This window comes from Chiloscyllium plagiosum, chromosome 5 (assembly GCF_004010195.1).
Source record: "Chiloscyllium plagiosum isolate BGI_BamShark_2017 chromosome 5, ASM401019v2, whole genome shotgun sequence".
NCBI classification, from domain to species: domain Eukaryota; kingdom Metazoa; phylum Chordata; class Chondrichthyes; order Orectolobiformes; family Hemiscylliidae; genus Chiloscyllium; species Chiloscyllium plagiosum.
In genome coordinates, this window is record NC_057714.1 from 56,366,451 (window position 1) to 56,381,168 (window position 14,718).

A 14,718-nucleotide genomic window follows, 5' to 3' on the forward strand; every position below is an offset into this window, starting at 1 on the left:
TATTGATTCTGCCAGGTTGATTTTTTTTCCTTTTCCTTTGTCTGACCTTTGTCTGCTGTTCTCTTTCTCTGGGCTCCATCTCCAACTACCATTTACTCCTTCATCCTCTTAAGGATATATACCAACCTTTTCCTAGCTACAATCAGTTCTGAAGAAGGGTCACTGGGCCCAAAACATTAACTCTTCTTTCTCTCCACAGATGCTGTCAGACTTGCTGAGTTATTCCAGCAATTTCTTTTGTGACAAAAATGTAACTCATTGTGATAGATATCCAAAGTAGGTTGGGGAGTTCCTGATGAATTGAACAACATCTTGTGGTTTGCTACTTATGGCTTCCTAGAGAAAAATGCGTTCAATAATGAATATCAGTTTTGTTCAAAGGAATTTGCACCATTCATGAGAATTAATGGGGTAAAACACACTAGACTGCTGTCTCATTATCCTGGTACCAATGAGTAGCAGAATGCACAGTGCAAACTGTTAAATGTATTTTAGACAGTGCTTAACACAAATGTGAAGAAACATCAGTTATCATTGCACCACAGCGTGACAAATTTGATGTAGATCAGAAAACATCTTGCAAAAATATCAGAACTACAGCTGAATTGTTTCTTAGAAAACAGCCTGGGATGAGGTTTTCATTGCTGAAGCCACATTTAGTCTGGTCAGGAGAGCAACAATCACAACAGAAAAGGATTGTTGATGGGGATAATATGAGAAAAAGAAGTATTAAGTTAAACCAGAAAGATAGAGTGAAGAATAATGAAGGAAGCATCAGGAATATATGTGTTCCTTCACATATTTGGTCAAGCTGTTTGATAATGGAAAACATGGTTTTGGGTATGCTTTTAGAGATTCACAAAATTGAAAGAAATTGGGAAGAATTAAATGAATCAGATAGTTCAGGTACAAGCACAGCATCAAAGTGACCCCAACCAGTTCAGGTCCAAGTCACAGTCAGACAGCACCTTTCATCTGATGAAGTGGAAAGTCAAGATCCATCAATGTTGGAGAAAATAGCTCAGATGCAATTCAAACGTTGGTTCAGGAAAGGAGGTAATCACTTAAAATTAACATTAGTTTCCTTATTTAAACTTGTGAAAGAAAAACAAGTATACCAAAATCATGTGGAACTCAAACATGTAACTTTTTCATTAAGGAGGGAGGTGTGTAATAGAGCCCTCTGGTGGCTATTCATATTTACATATATAATACAAACTGGATAAAACTAATTCTCTGTTACAATGGCATAGTTGTCCACACGAGTGTCATTAGTCTGTAAATATATGAAAATTACCTCACACCAATTTTGAGAGACCTGCTCTAGACTGGCACAGCTGGCATTATAGACCTATTGGCCATATAATTGACCTGCAGATCACTAAGACGGGACTGCGTCCTGAAATAGAGATGGAAGTTGCACCTTAAAGCAATGATGCTGTTCCTAGTGATAAATTGCTGAAGAGCAGGTTTAACAATGAAAGGTGGGCCGACTATCAATCTGTTTGCTAGTCAGAGACTTAACAAAAGAAGCAACAGCCATGCTCTGGTTCATTCCTCAGGTTAATGCCCAGAGTAAACATGCCTGGTTTAAATTTAAGCAAAACTGGGCAAATCTAGTCATCATCTAAGTAGTGAATTCTCCATGGCAATACCTCTAAAAATCAGTCAATTTTCCAAGCAGTCAACATTCTCCCTTCATTCAGTACCGATGTGTTGTTTTGCTGTATGTTTGTATTCTTGTGAGTGCAAGACAAAAATCTTCGATAAAACGTGACTATGATTTCCATGAGTGGAGTGATTGGTCTGTAGTGCTTAATAGTCTAATCCTATTCCTATTCTCTGTCAACCAGGACATTTGGCATAACTACATTCCCACATTCCCAATAGTTGCACAAATCACACAATTTCTTTTTATTAAAATAGGCAAGAATAGAACTTGTTAGAGACCAAGTTCACAATAAGTGCAATTAAATAGCAGAGGGATTAAGAATCAATAAGTTGAACGTTCCCAAATTCGGTACTGCTCATTCAATTTCCATGGTAACACAGGAAAACTATTACAGCTGAATAAAATTAAGGTAAAACATCCTCTTTTAATTCATAACATTAATAATTTATATACAATTACTGACAATTTTAAAACACATTCAAGCTGGTAAGCCTCATATCTTTGGTGGAGATTTCTTTGGAACAATGAAACATTTCTTCAGCATCATTTTGTGTAAATTGTGTCATGAATATTTCATTGGTGCTGAGCCCCCTACTGTGTAGTATGCAAATTGGAATGTTTAAATTAGATTTGATGCTTTTTAACAAACTATAGAAACCAACAGTTTCAGGAACTTTCAGGAAAATGTCAGTCTCAGCCAGGCTGCGTGTTCCACAAGCTTTCTGCCTGCAATATAAGGAGCAGATTGCCATTTCACTCCCAATGGAAATGACAGACAGGTGGTTCAGGTAACAGTGGAGGTGACCTCCCCTGGAGATCCTTCTTCAATAGGTCTGAGCATTGAAACCAGCCTGGCATGCTGAATGTGCAAGTAAATGAGTCTCATGGTGGCACCAGGACCAGGATAGAAGCCTGAACCACCTAAATACATTTTTTAAAAAGATGAACCCACTGAATGTTGATTCCAAAGCACCATGCAAGGGAGCAAGCAGCATGGATGCCATGGTGACTCAATGGTTACCAATGCTGCCTCACAACATCAGGGACCCGGGTTCAATTCCACTCTCAGGAAACTGTCTGTGTGGAGTTTGCACACTCTCCCTGTGGTTACGTGGGTTTCCTCCGGGTGCTCTGGTTTCCTCTCAAAGATGTGCATGTTTGGTGGATTGGCCATGGGAAATGTGGGGTTACGGGGATGGGGTCAGGGACAAGGACTTGATGGGATGCTCTTAGGAGGACTAGTACAGACTTGATGGGCCGAGTGGCCTCTTTTACACTGTAGGGATTCTATGACCCTGTTAGCCCTTCCAAAATATAGGCAGATGATCACCTGCTAGTCCTAGGCTAGAAGACAATCAATTTATCACTTAGAGTAATATCTGTAGCATTAGGTGGAAGTACAACCATTTTTGTTTCACCACTAGATAAACCCAACAGGAAGAGGAGTGGGGTTAAATAAGGCTTAAAATGTTACTTGAATTTTCATTTTTAGTTTCTTTTTACTGGTTTGAATTTGGAGAATGAGTGTTTAGGAACAGTTAGGCTTACTTTTTTGGAGACTTCCCCACCTACACCAACCTGTGATGCTTTACAGTCAAGAGAATGATGGCATACATTTTCAGGAAACTCATTAACATTAGATAGAAATTGGTTCAGACGTAGGAGACACATTCAAGAGCAAATGTATCTGCACCTGAATGAAATGTTCTAATAGATGATGTTCTAGGGTCTTACTTTCTCATGTTAAGACCATAAGAAGCAGGAGCAGGAGTAGGCTGTGAGGTATTTTGAGTCTACTCCACCACCCAATGGGCAAATGGCTGATCCAACATTCCCCACACCCACCTTCCTAGCCTTCCCTCATATTTTACTTCCTGATCACTTAGGTGAAGAAAGAAAGAATTAAACACCTGAGTTCACTGACAACATTAAGCTAGCTTACACATTAAGTGACATGGATGGAATCAATAATTTACATTCAAACTTTGATGGGCTAATGGTATGAAGCTAGAAACTATGGAGGACCAGAAATCTTTAGTCATGCATGTACAGAATTCCCAAAGACTAGTGAACAGTTCAGGAACATACTTATAAAGATTAATAACCATTTACTTTTATTTCCAGGGAACTAGAATACAACAGACTAGAAGATATACCCACAGTCGTCGAAAGCTCTGGTTGTGCCCCACCTTCAGGAATATAATATTTGGTGCACAACCAGACCTAAGCACTGAATAAGAATTTTATAGCCTTTGTGGGAATGCAGTGCAGATTCACCAAAATTATACCAGGGTTAAAAGGATTAAATTTGCCTAGACTTGGCTGTTGTCCAAAAATTATTTAATGTAGTGGATAGAGAGAAACTATTGGGAAAGTGAAAACAAGCACTGCAGCCTTAAAATTTAGATCTTGGGCATTTGTGGATGATTTCAGGGAGCATTTCTTCACAGAAAAGTCTGTGGAAATCTAGAACTCTTCCTCCAAAACGCAACTGAGGTTAGATCATGTGAAAAGTCCAAAGCTAAGATGAATAGATTTTTGTTAGCTATCGACTGAGGATTATGATGTTGCAATGCAGACCATTCATGATGCAAATGAATGATGGAACAGGCTCCAGGGGGAAAAAGGACCTGTTCCTGTTCCTGTGTGCTCACCTTGCTATGATGATTGCAAGACCTTTCCAAACACTTATCCAAGTTACGGGATCATTCCTTTAGTTCCCCAGGGACAGTTGTTTGCTGCTGACAATCAGTTCTGCCCTCTATTCAGATCAAGCAAAGGACTAATGGGAGTTATGCAGTCAACATCCCACATGTTTCACTCTACCAAAGTCATCTTCCTGGGCTCTAACCTTCACAACTCCTGTCCATAATGTGAAAATCCTGATTTGAACTATGTAAATAGAATCATAAAGGTGAGGTGACAGTGACAGCCCATGACATCAAGGCTGCATTTGACTAAGTGTGGTATCAAGGAGCCTGAGCAAAACTTGCATCAAGGGAGATTATGGGAACAACTCTCTCCTGGTGAGTGTCATACCTGGCACATAGGAAGATGGTTGTCATTGTCAAAGATCAGTCTTCTCAGCTTGAGGACATTTCTGCAGGAATTCTTCAGAGTAGTGACCTAAGCCCAACTATCTTCAGTTGCCTTATCAATAATCTTCCCTCCATCATATGGTCACATGGGGATGTTCACTAATGATTGCACAATGTTCAGCACCATTCGTGATTACTCAGATATTGAAGCAGCTCATGTTCAATTGCAAGAAGACCTGGACAATATCCAGGGTTAGGTTGAAAAGTAGCAAGTAACATTCTCGCCAAACAAATATCAGGCAAAAGCCATCTCCAGTAAAAGACAACATAACCACCACTACTTGTCATTCAATGATGTTATTATCACTGAATCCCTGACTATCAACATCCTGTGGTTTATCATTGATTAGAAACTTGACTGGACTTGTTATATAAATGCACTGGTTAGAAGAGCATTCAGAGGCTAGGAATTCTGCAGGAATTAACTCACTTCTGACTCTGCAAAGCCTGTCAACCATTTACAAGGCACAAGTCAGGAGTGTGATGAAATGCTTCCCACTTGCCTGGATGGATAAAGCTCCAACAACATCCAAGCAGCTTGACCCATCCAGGACAAAGTAGAACTCCATCCACTCCCCGTACTACCAACACTCAGTCATCGCAGTGTGTGCAATCTACAAGATGTACTCAGATGTTCACCACAGATCCTTACACAGCATTTTCCAAACCCGTGACCACGTCCATCCAGAAGATCAGCAGATACGTGGGAACACCACTGCCTGCGAGTTCCCATCCATGCCGCTCACCATCTTGACTTGGAAATACATCACCATTCCTTCACTGTTGGTGTTGTCAACATTCTGGAATTCCCTTCCTCAGGGTAATGCATGGGGCTGTAGCTGTTCAAGAATTGTAGCTATTCAAGAAGACAGCTCACCACCACATTCTCAAGGATAACTAGGGATGGGCAATAACATGCTGGCTCTGTCAATGCCACCCACATCCCATGAGTCAATATATTTAAAAATGCATTCACTACATATAATTGAGTAGAAAGTCAAATGTTGACGAATCACTTGGCTAATTGAAACCATTACTTGAGAACTCCAGATAAACAGAAATGGTTGTGAGCAAGTCTACTTTGATTTTATCTTCACTTTAAGTGAAGAGAACTTGTCAATAATAAAAGGACAGTAAAATAATTAGGAAATGCCCCAGTAATTGGATAAAGTAACGTATTTATGAAAGTGCTCTCAATGAGCAGATATGCAGACATGGGAGGCAAACGTGAAAATAAAGATGGCTTGCAATGTAACGAGTAACAAACATTTATAGAAAAGAATGTGACCATTTAACTGTAGAATGCATATGACCATATGCAACCCAACATTCTCATGGCCTTTGATAACCTCGTAATTGTTTTCATATGTCTTTGTCCAAGTTGTAACAAGAATGCTGCCACTCTGCCAAAAATGGTCGTCAGTGCTCAGGTGGCTACTTTGGCTTAATCATGTTATAAGTACAACTGCTGGCTTTGAGCAGGCAGAACTGATCATCTCTTTAATGATTGAAAAAAAGGATCAACTGCAATGTTAAATAGGGCACAGCATGGAATATTATTTGTTGCTGGTTCCAGTTTAGTTTTAATCTCTTAGGAGATTGCATGGTGATGGTGATGGAATAGGGAAATGTCACAATTTGCTTTTACATATCCCAGATTTAGGAAAACAAATACCAGAACTAATTATTCAGCCTTTGTACTGGATTCATTGAAGCAAATCACAGTATCCTGACTAGCTCTGGATAATGCAAAAGCAACAGGCAGTTCATATAGCATCGTAAGGTCCACTATTTGATTGGAATTGAAAATCTGGTGCCTTTAATAATGGATAGCTGATCTGCTCTCACCAAAAGAGAAAATGCAGGAAAATCTCAGCAGGTCTGGCAGCATCTGTAAGGAGAGAAAAGAGTTTTGAGTCTAACTGACCCTTTGTCAGTTAGTTGATCTGCTCTACCTGATTACCATCTATCACATAAATATGAAATTTCCTTTCAAACGTTTCACTGAAGCCCTTCTGGGAAAAGAACTCACCACTCTTACACCCTGCAGATGGAATCTAGTCTCACAGAATATTCCTTGCAGCACAAATGAAGGATCTCACACATCGACACTCAACTGTAAAATAATTGAATAAATCTCATAAAAAACGTTTGTCTAAGCCTCGAGTAACAGATAGACCAGTCCGAGTGGAGATTTTGTTCGCTCAAAGCATTAGTAGTTAGTCCAAATGAAGTTTTATATACATCAAAATGGCATCCAGGAAATCAATGGCATTTGAAAAATACTTGATTGGTGGAGTAGCAAGAAGATTTAGACAGAACGATTGGCAGAGTGTAGTTATTATACCTACAGAGTGTAGATATAAGAGCCCATAGTGATCCAATCATGTTCACTCATGTTTTATTTTCAGGAAGGAAACCTCTGCACTTGCATAATTTGCGCTTTCTGTGTTCTATCCCCACAACAATGTACTTGCCTCTTGAAAAGATCAAATGAGCCATTTAGGAAGGGAACTTGCTAACACCAGAGGGGGAGTAATGAATGGATTATAACTGCTAGCCTTGAAGTGACATTAATCCTTGCTTAAGAATTTCCAAAGCAAAAACATTGTCCAACTTAAAGTGCTTGCAAAGGGATTTCATAACTTAGCTGATTATTACTGTCTTTGGATTTGGCAAGGATGTACAGAGGAACCTCGATTATCCAAAGGACATAGGCGGGAGTATTTCGTTCAGTTAATTGAATTCTGGATAATTGAATGCCGGATAATTGAATGCTGGATAACATAGGTTAGCCGAGCACTGGGACATTGCGATCTGTCTGGATAATCTGATATCTGGATAATCAAACGCCGGATAATCGAGGCTCCTCTGTGCTTGCACCATCTTCTATTCTGATTCCAATCCTGACAAAAAATTAGTTCCATGGCCATTCCCAAGTAGACATGTTGCAGTCTGCAAAGTGGTTGCTAATCAGAAAAGAAGCAGCCAAACACCCACCTGCTGATTCAAACCGGCTGTAACACATTCAGATCAGCAGAAGCACTAATAGTCAGCTCAGTCTAAGAATGGTACCTCCTCAATGGTAGACAGGTGCAAACTCTTCTGCATGGGCCAAGCATGTGCGAGTGAAGCCAGCCGATGTCAATCTAGGAGCTGGCTGAGGTCAATTCCTAAAAGGAAAACAGAAAATGCAAAAATTGCTCAGGAGATTTGGCAGCATCTATGGAGATAGGAAAGTCAATGAAGATGTTAAGGTCACAACCTGAACCATTAGGGTTTTTTTTCTTTTCAGCTGCTGCCAGACCTGCTGAGTATTTTCAGCATGTTCTGGTTTTATATCTGATTTCTAGCACCTGCATTGTTTCACTTTGTTAACTACTAGAATTGTTTTCTGCACAACATAATCAAAAGACTTCTGAGAGAACTGGTTCAAAGTGTAGTTTTGGATTCATACAAAGAAAGTAGTAGGGGGAGGTATGCTATTTTCCCACGACTATAAGCCTTGCATGCTGTGAGCTCATGAGGAAATCACAGGCCTCCCACCCACAAAGTTCTGGTGCACAATTTCAGGGCATGAAGTCTCTCACCACAGGAGAGAGCAAAGAAAATCTGCTCCAACATGCAGTGAAAATCATTAATGAAACCATACTGCACTGTATATGTTCAGGGTGTGATATCCTACCATGAATCACGTGTCATCTTGCTTCAGTGAGGGCATCACAATGCAGTGATAACTAATTCATTCTCATCCATCACACACCATGTGCTACTCTTACCACCTCCTCAGGCAGAGTCTCTGCCAACTTCACCAAAAATGTTATGTAAATGCAGTATTTTGTATAAGTTGTATAAAATAGTTCAGCTTGCATTTCTGTAGCACAATGCAAACTTAAGTTTTAATATCCAGTGTACAAAACAGTTCACAAATTGTCTGCCTTTGTTATTATCTGTGCATAATATATCATGTTCCCTATGTTATTTGGTCAATTCAAACCTATCATTTCATTTAACATTTGACATAGTGGAGGTTTACTTGCAACTGATGACTGTTTTCAAAATTTTATGTAATTACTCCAATTGATCAATTACTGAAAAAAGTTTCATATTGCACATCAAAGCAAAAATATTAACTTACAAAAGAGTTTACTCACATGACAATATTGTGCAAAATAATAATTATTTTCACTGATTGCAATACACATTTAGAATGTTAAAAATCACACATCACCCAGGTTATAGTCCAACAGGTTTAATTGGAAGCACACTAGCTTCCAATTAAACCTGTTGGACTATAACCTGGTGTTGTGTGATTTTTAACTTTGTACACCCCAGTCCAACACCGGCATCTCTAAATCATGTCATTTAGAATGATTGCATGGTTAAGCTAACAATTAGCCCCTATTGCCAGCACTTAAGTACACTTGTTTCCCAATTAAATAAGAACAGAAACCTACTATTTCTATAATTTATTTTAATTTCTTACATGGTTAATCCTTGTGCAGGAAGTATTGAATCATTTGGAGGGTCATAAAATTTGAAGTGAGACTGTTGTTAAAGGATTGTTGTACTTATAATACATTGACTTTTGGAGGGTTTTTTTTTATTCTTTGACTGGGACATGGGCATTGCCAGACAGGTGAGCATTTGTTGCCTAACCTTAATGAGTTTACTCAACTATTTCAGAAGGTAGTCAAACACATTGCTAGAGTCACATAAAGACTACATGAAATAAGGATGGCAGATTTCCTGGAATAAGTGATGTTAGTGAACCAAATGAGTTTTTATAACAATGACAGTTTTCTAGTTGCCATTGCTCAGGCTAGATCTTTATTCTAGAATTAAGAATCAAATTTAAATTGTAACAGCTGCCTTGATGGTTTTTGAACACTTGCCCATGGATATTAGCACGGCTCTCTGTGTGTTTTTGGAGATTTTCTAATTGGCTAGAATGGTCCTCAGAGCTACTACCAGCTTCAGGAGGAGTGCCAGGCAGTTTTATTGCAGGGATTTGTTAGGCCAATGACCCAAGCAACTATATGATTTCTGTTAGACTCTTCCACAGTTTCAGCAGGAAACCTTCAAAGGCTATGTTCTATGAAGGCCATGTTCTCTGCCATATCTGGATACTTTCAAGCTGTTATGTGGGATGGAATCTTTACCTGACACTTATAACGCAAATAACACAGGGACAAGCAGAGTTGAGGATGGCAGTCCATACTCTGGGATTTCCCATTTCTCTGGCTCATTCTGATCTGACTTCTTACTTGACATCAATACAACCAAGAAGAAGAGTTGTACTAACCATAGATGTTATAGTAGCCTCCAAACAAGTGTGTGTGTCTTCCTGAAGTGAATGGCGGGCACACAATCTGGACCCTGAACAAAGAAGTGTTTTTTTATATAAAATTGGGACCTGAAGGAAACATGGCTGATGTGGAAACTGAGTTTCATCATCTACTATCCCCTGGCACTACCTGTGGCCTCTAATCATACTTAAATAAAGTAGATAATGGCGTCCTCTGTGATGTTCTCAACTGCTTATTCCATCTTATTTTAGGCTGAAGGATACTAGTGAGCATAATCCCATGATTGCTAGGATTGTACCTGATGGAACGCAGGGTCCCCATATTTATGTTTACATATTCAGGGCAAGGAAAGCCATTGATTCTGTTTTGCCTTCAACTTCAACTGACATGGATGGCAATTTTTGTAGCAGACAAAAGTCATTCAACTGGAATATATAGCATTACAAGACAGAGATATCGGCAGGGGATCAAAAGCTGGGAGCACGGTAGCACAGTGGTTAGCACTGTTGCCTCACAGCACGGATTCAATTCCTGCCTCAGGCAACTGTCTGTGTGGAGTTTGCACATTCTCCCTGTGTCTGCGTGGGTTTCCTCCGGGTGCTCCGGTTTCCTCCCACAGTCCAAAAATGTGCAGGTCAGGTGAATTGGCCATGCTAAATTGCCCGTAGTGTTAGGTGATGGGGTAAACGTAGGGAATGGGTCTGGGTGGGTTGCTCTTTGGAGGATCAATGTGGACTTGTTGGGCTGAAGGGCCTGTCCCCACATTGTAGGAAATCAAATCTAATCAAAGAAATACTCTCTAACAGTTGGGCATCACAATGTCCTAATAATGCTAATGGAATAGCAAAAATGAGAGGAAACACATTTTAAATGAAGAGGAAAAACAAAGACAGAAGATCAGTAAGAGGGTACAGATTTCATTCAAAGTGAAGTAGGTTATTAAGACACAAAAGTTCTGTAACAGCAGCAGTGCAGTTCAGCGCTCTACAAAACAATGCAGGAAAAAAAGAGACCTGAGTGGCTTAATGTTAGTAAGAGAAAAGCTTCAGAAATGAAAGATGATGAGCTTAAGAAAGTTATCTTAGAAAAATAAGTGAGCTGCATCAGAAGTTTAAGTGTCTCGAGAAGGGACATTAATTAAAGCAATAGTATTGAGTGAATGCAGACATTTGACAAAATGAAAGCGATGATGGTCAGGCCAAATGGACAAGGAACTTGAAAGCGGAGACAGGATCACCCCTTCAATGAAGTTTGAATATATTGTTGAGGGTCAAAGAGTTGAAGACTTATATCAGATATTTGTAGTAAGACTGCTTCATATAATATTTGTATAGTGTAATATTGATAGTCATTTTGCTTTTGTTTGCAATACCTTTGTGTTCTTCTGTTAAAAGTATATTGGTAAGTCTTTGTAAATAATTTCAGTGACTGACTACTACAATAAACAAATTGCAAAATTAAAACGCATGGTATATCAAGACAATTCACACTTTGAATTTTGAATTGACCAGTATTACCGTCAGTTGGGAACACAACAAAGTGGGGACTCATTTAGGATTGAAATTTGGGAATTTCATTGAGATTTGCAAATTCTTACAAATGGAGATGCAAAATGAAAATGAGAGATTTAGTGTGAAGTATGTTACATGGTTAACTTTTTAAAATAGATGTGTCTGTCAATAGCACTTCCCTGGGAGTGAGAAATAGAAAAATAGATGATGTCAAATATTTGAGGGTACAGTAAGAATGTTATTGGGTATATAAAAGGAGGTTCTGGTAAGCATGAGATTCTTAAAGTGATTAGCCAAACTTAGAGATAGATGGAGGGACACCTGAAATTTATGTGACACTATTAGACTTAATAAAGATTCAGGAGAAAGTGAGGACTGCAAATGCTGGAAATCAGAGTTAAAAAGTGTGGCGCTGGAAATGCAAAGCAGATCAGGTAGCATCCAAGGAGCAGGAGAATCGACATTTCGGGCACAAGCACATCATCAGGAATATAGGGAGGGGAAGGAGGCTAGGAGATAAATAGGAGGGTGAAGTTGGAGGAAGGTAGCTGAAAAGGTGATAGGTTGATGCAGCTGGGAGTGATAATGATAGGTTGGAAGGGAGAGTGGAGCAGATGGTGGGGAAGGAAGATGGACATGTAAGACAGTTCAAGAGGGTGGTGCTGAGTTGCCGAGCGCTGGGATGAGGTGGGAGGAGGGAGATTTGGAAACTAATGAAGTCTACATTGATGCCGTGTGATTGGAGAGTCCCAAGGCAGAAGTTGAGGCATTTTTCCTCCAGTTGGCAAGTGGCTTAGATTTGGCAGTGGAGGACGCTCAGGACTTGCATGTCCTTGCAAAGTGGGAGGGGGAATTGAAGTGGTTGGTCAAAGGGCAGTGGAGTTGTTTGGTGCCTGTGTCCCAGAGATGTTCCCTGAAACGTTCCATGAGTTGGTGTCCTGTCTCCCCAGTGTAGAGGAAACCACATCAAGAGCAATGGAAATAGTAGATGAGATGTTTGGATGTGCAAGAATGCCTCATCTTCCACCTTTGGACCCTTCACCCTAACAGCATCAACGTTGACTTCACCAGTTTCCTAATCTCCCCTCCCCCCACCTCATCCCAGATCCAATCGTCCAACCCAGCACCACCCTCTTGAACTGTCCTACCTGTCCATCTTCCTTCCCACCTATCCGCTCCACCTTCCCCTCCAACCTATCACCGTCACTCTCCCCCCCGCCATCATCTCCCATGGCCTCCCTATCTACCTTTACCTCACCCCACCCATACCCTCCTAAGTATCTCTCAGCCCCCTTCCCCCCAACACATTCCTGATGAAGGGCTTGATTCTCCTGCCACTCAGATGCTGCCTGACCTGCTGTGCTTTTCCAGGGCCACACTGAATGAATATTCAATTGAAAGTAGAGAAGTACATGAAGAAGAAGAATGAAAAAAGATAAGTGAAGAGGGAAAAATATAACAACAGAAATGGAGAGTGGTAAAATGAGACAAAATGAGAATTAGAAACAGTAGAAAATGGAACAAAAAAAGAAACATGGAAAGAGCTGTAAATAAAACAGCCTGAAATGGGAAAAGAGGAGAAACTAAAAACAAGGGAAATGGAAATTAAAAAGCTTGAAATGCAAAAAGCAAGAAGACAACCAGACAACATAACTTGTTTATGGAAAAACTTAGAATAAACAAATAAAGAAGATGTAAGAGTTCAGAGAGTAATATTGATTCTAGTGAGGGTTTTGATTTAATTAGAAGTGTGTATTTAGTGACTATGTTGACGTGGATTGAATTGTAAGATATTTCACCTCATTTGAAATGATAGCTGTGATACTGAAGATGTTTTGATAGGCTGTTAGTCAGTGTCCTGACAGGTACAGCTATGAATGTGGACTACAGATTACCGGAAGAACAATCTACAGACTATAAAAGACTGATATTTATGAGTATGTTTCTTTAGTTTATCAATTAAAATTTTGGACTGTAAGAAGAAAAACCTAATCAGACATTTGTAAAATTTGTTAGAGAAAGAGAAAGAATAAAAAATAACATTTTTAAACATCAGGATTGCACAAGAATATGATTTTTTTTCCCCAGGAATATCATACACACCAGATACCCACCAACAATTAAATTTGCACCTCTGATCCTGATAACAGCTTTTTAAACAATCATTTGGCAGGGTCTTAAGAGATTGTGTAGGATCCCTATCTAAAACCAAGAAGGGGAATTTTACTAATTATGGATATTTTGATTGAGGCAGAGCTTTTGGGAAAATGTTACAGCAAAAATTGTACGAGAGGAGTTAGTTCAATTTTCTACAAGATTTGTATTATTCAAGGAAAACAATCAGATAAATGTGTGATGCCACAAATATTTAAAGGCACAATGAATGATTTTGAGATAAAATAATTCATGTTTTCAGCTTATCATCCCAAATCTCATGGAATGTTAGAAAGATGACATTAAAGTTGAAGACTGGTATTAAAACTATTGTAAAAATGGTGGTGTTGAAGGGATTTCCTTATCTCTCTTTGTCATTAGGAATGCTCCTCATGAATCCATAAGAGTCAATCCTCTTGAACTAACACATGTGCATGAGGTGAAATGACCCCTTGAGTCAATTTAAATAAAAAAAGTAAACTGAAGCTCCAAGCTACACTTTTGACCTAAGTCCAAAATTTCAAAGAAAAAATATCCAAGAACGTGAGTTGGTCAGAAAGATTTGAAAAATGCACAACAAAAATTTAAGCAAGAGCAGATCTTTAAAAAACCCAATTCTCTAAACTTTGTAGCTAGACACAAGGTGTTAGAATTGTTACATGTCTCTGGTGAACTATGAAAAGTAAGTATTAAGGGACCTTACTGAATGAAAATGAAATGAAATAATGTAGTGTGTAATCCACATGGGAAAAAGGTCAGCAATATTTGATTAAAACAGTTCTACTGCAGGGATGTTAGGAAGAACACAAGAGATTTCAAGTGGTTAATGAAACAGGGAGTGAAATGGAAAATATCAATGAATCTGAAATTGAAAATTCAAAAGTAGATCCTTCAGTTATCATATATCATTTATTGTGAGTCTAGGGTACTAACTTTTGGGTATTCTGCGTGTCTAGATTTAATAATTAACTTGT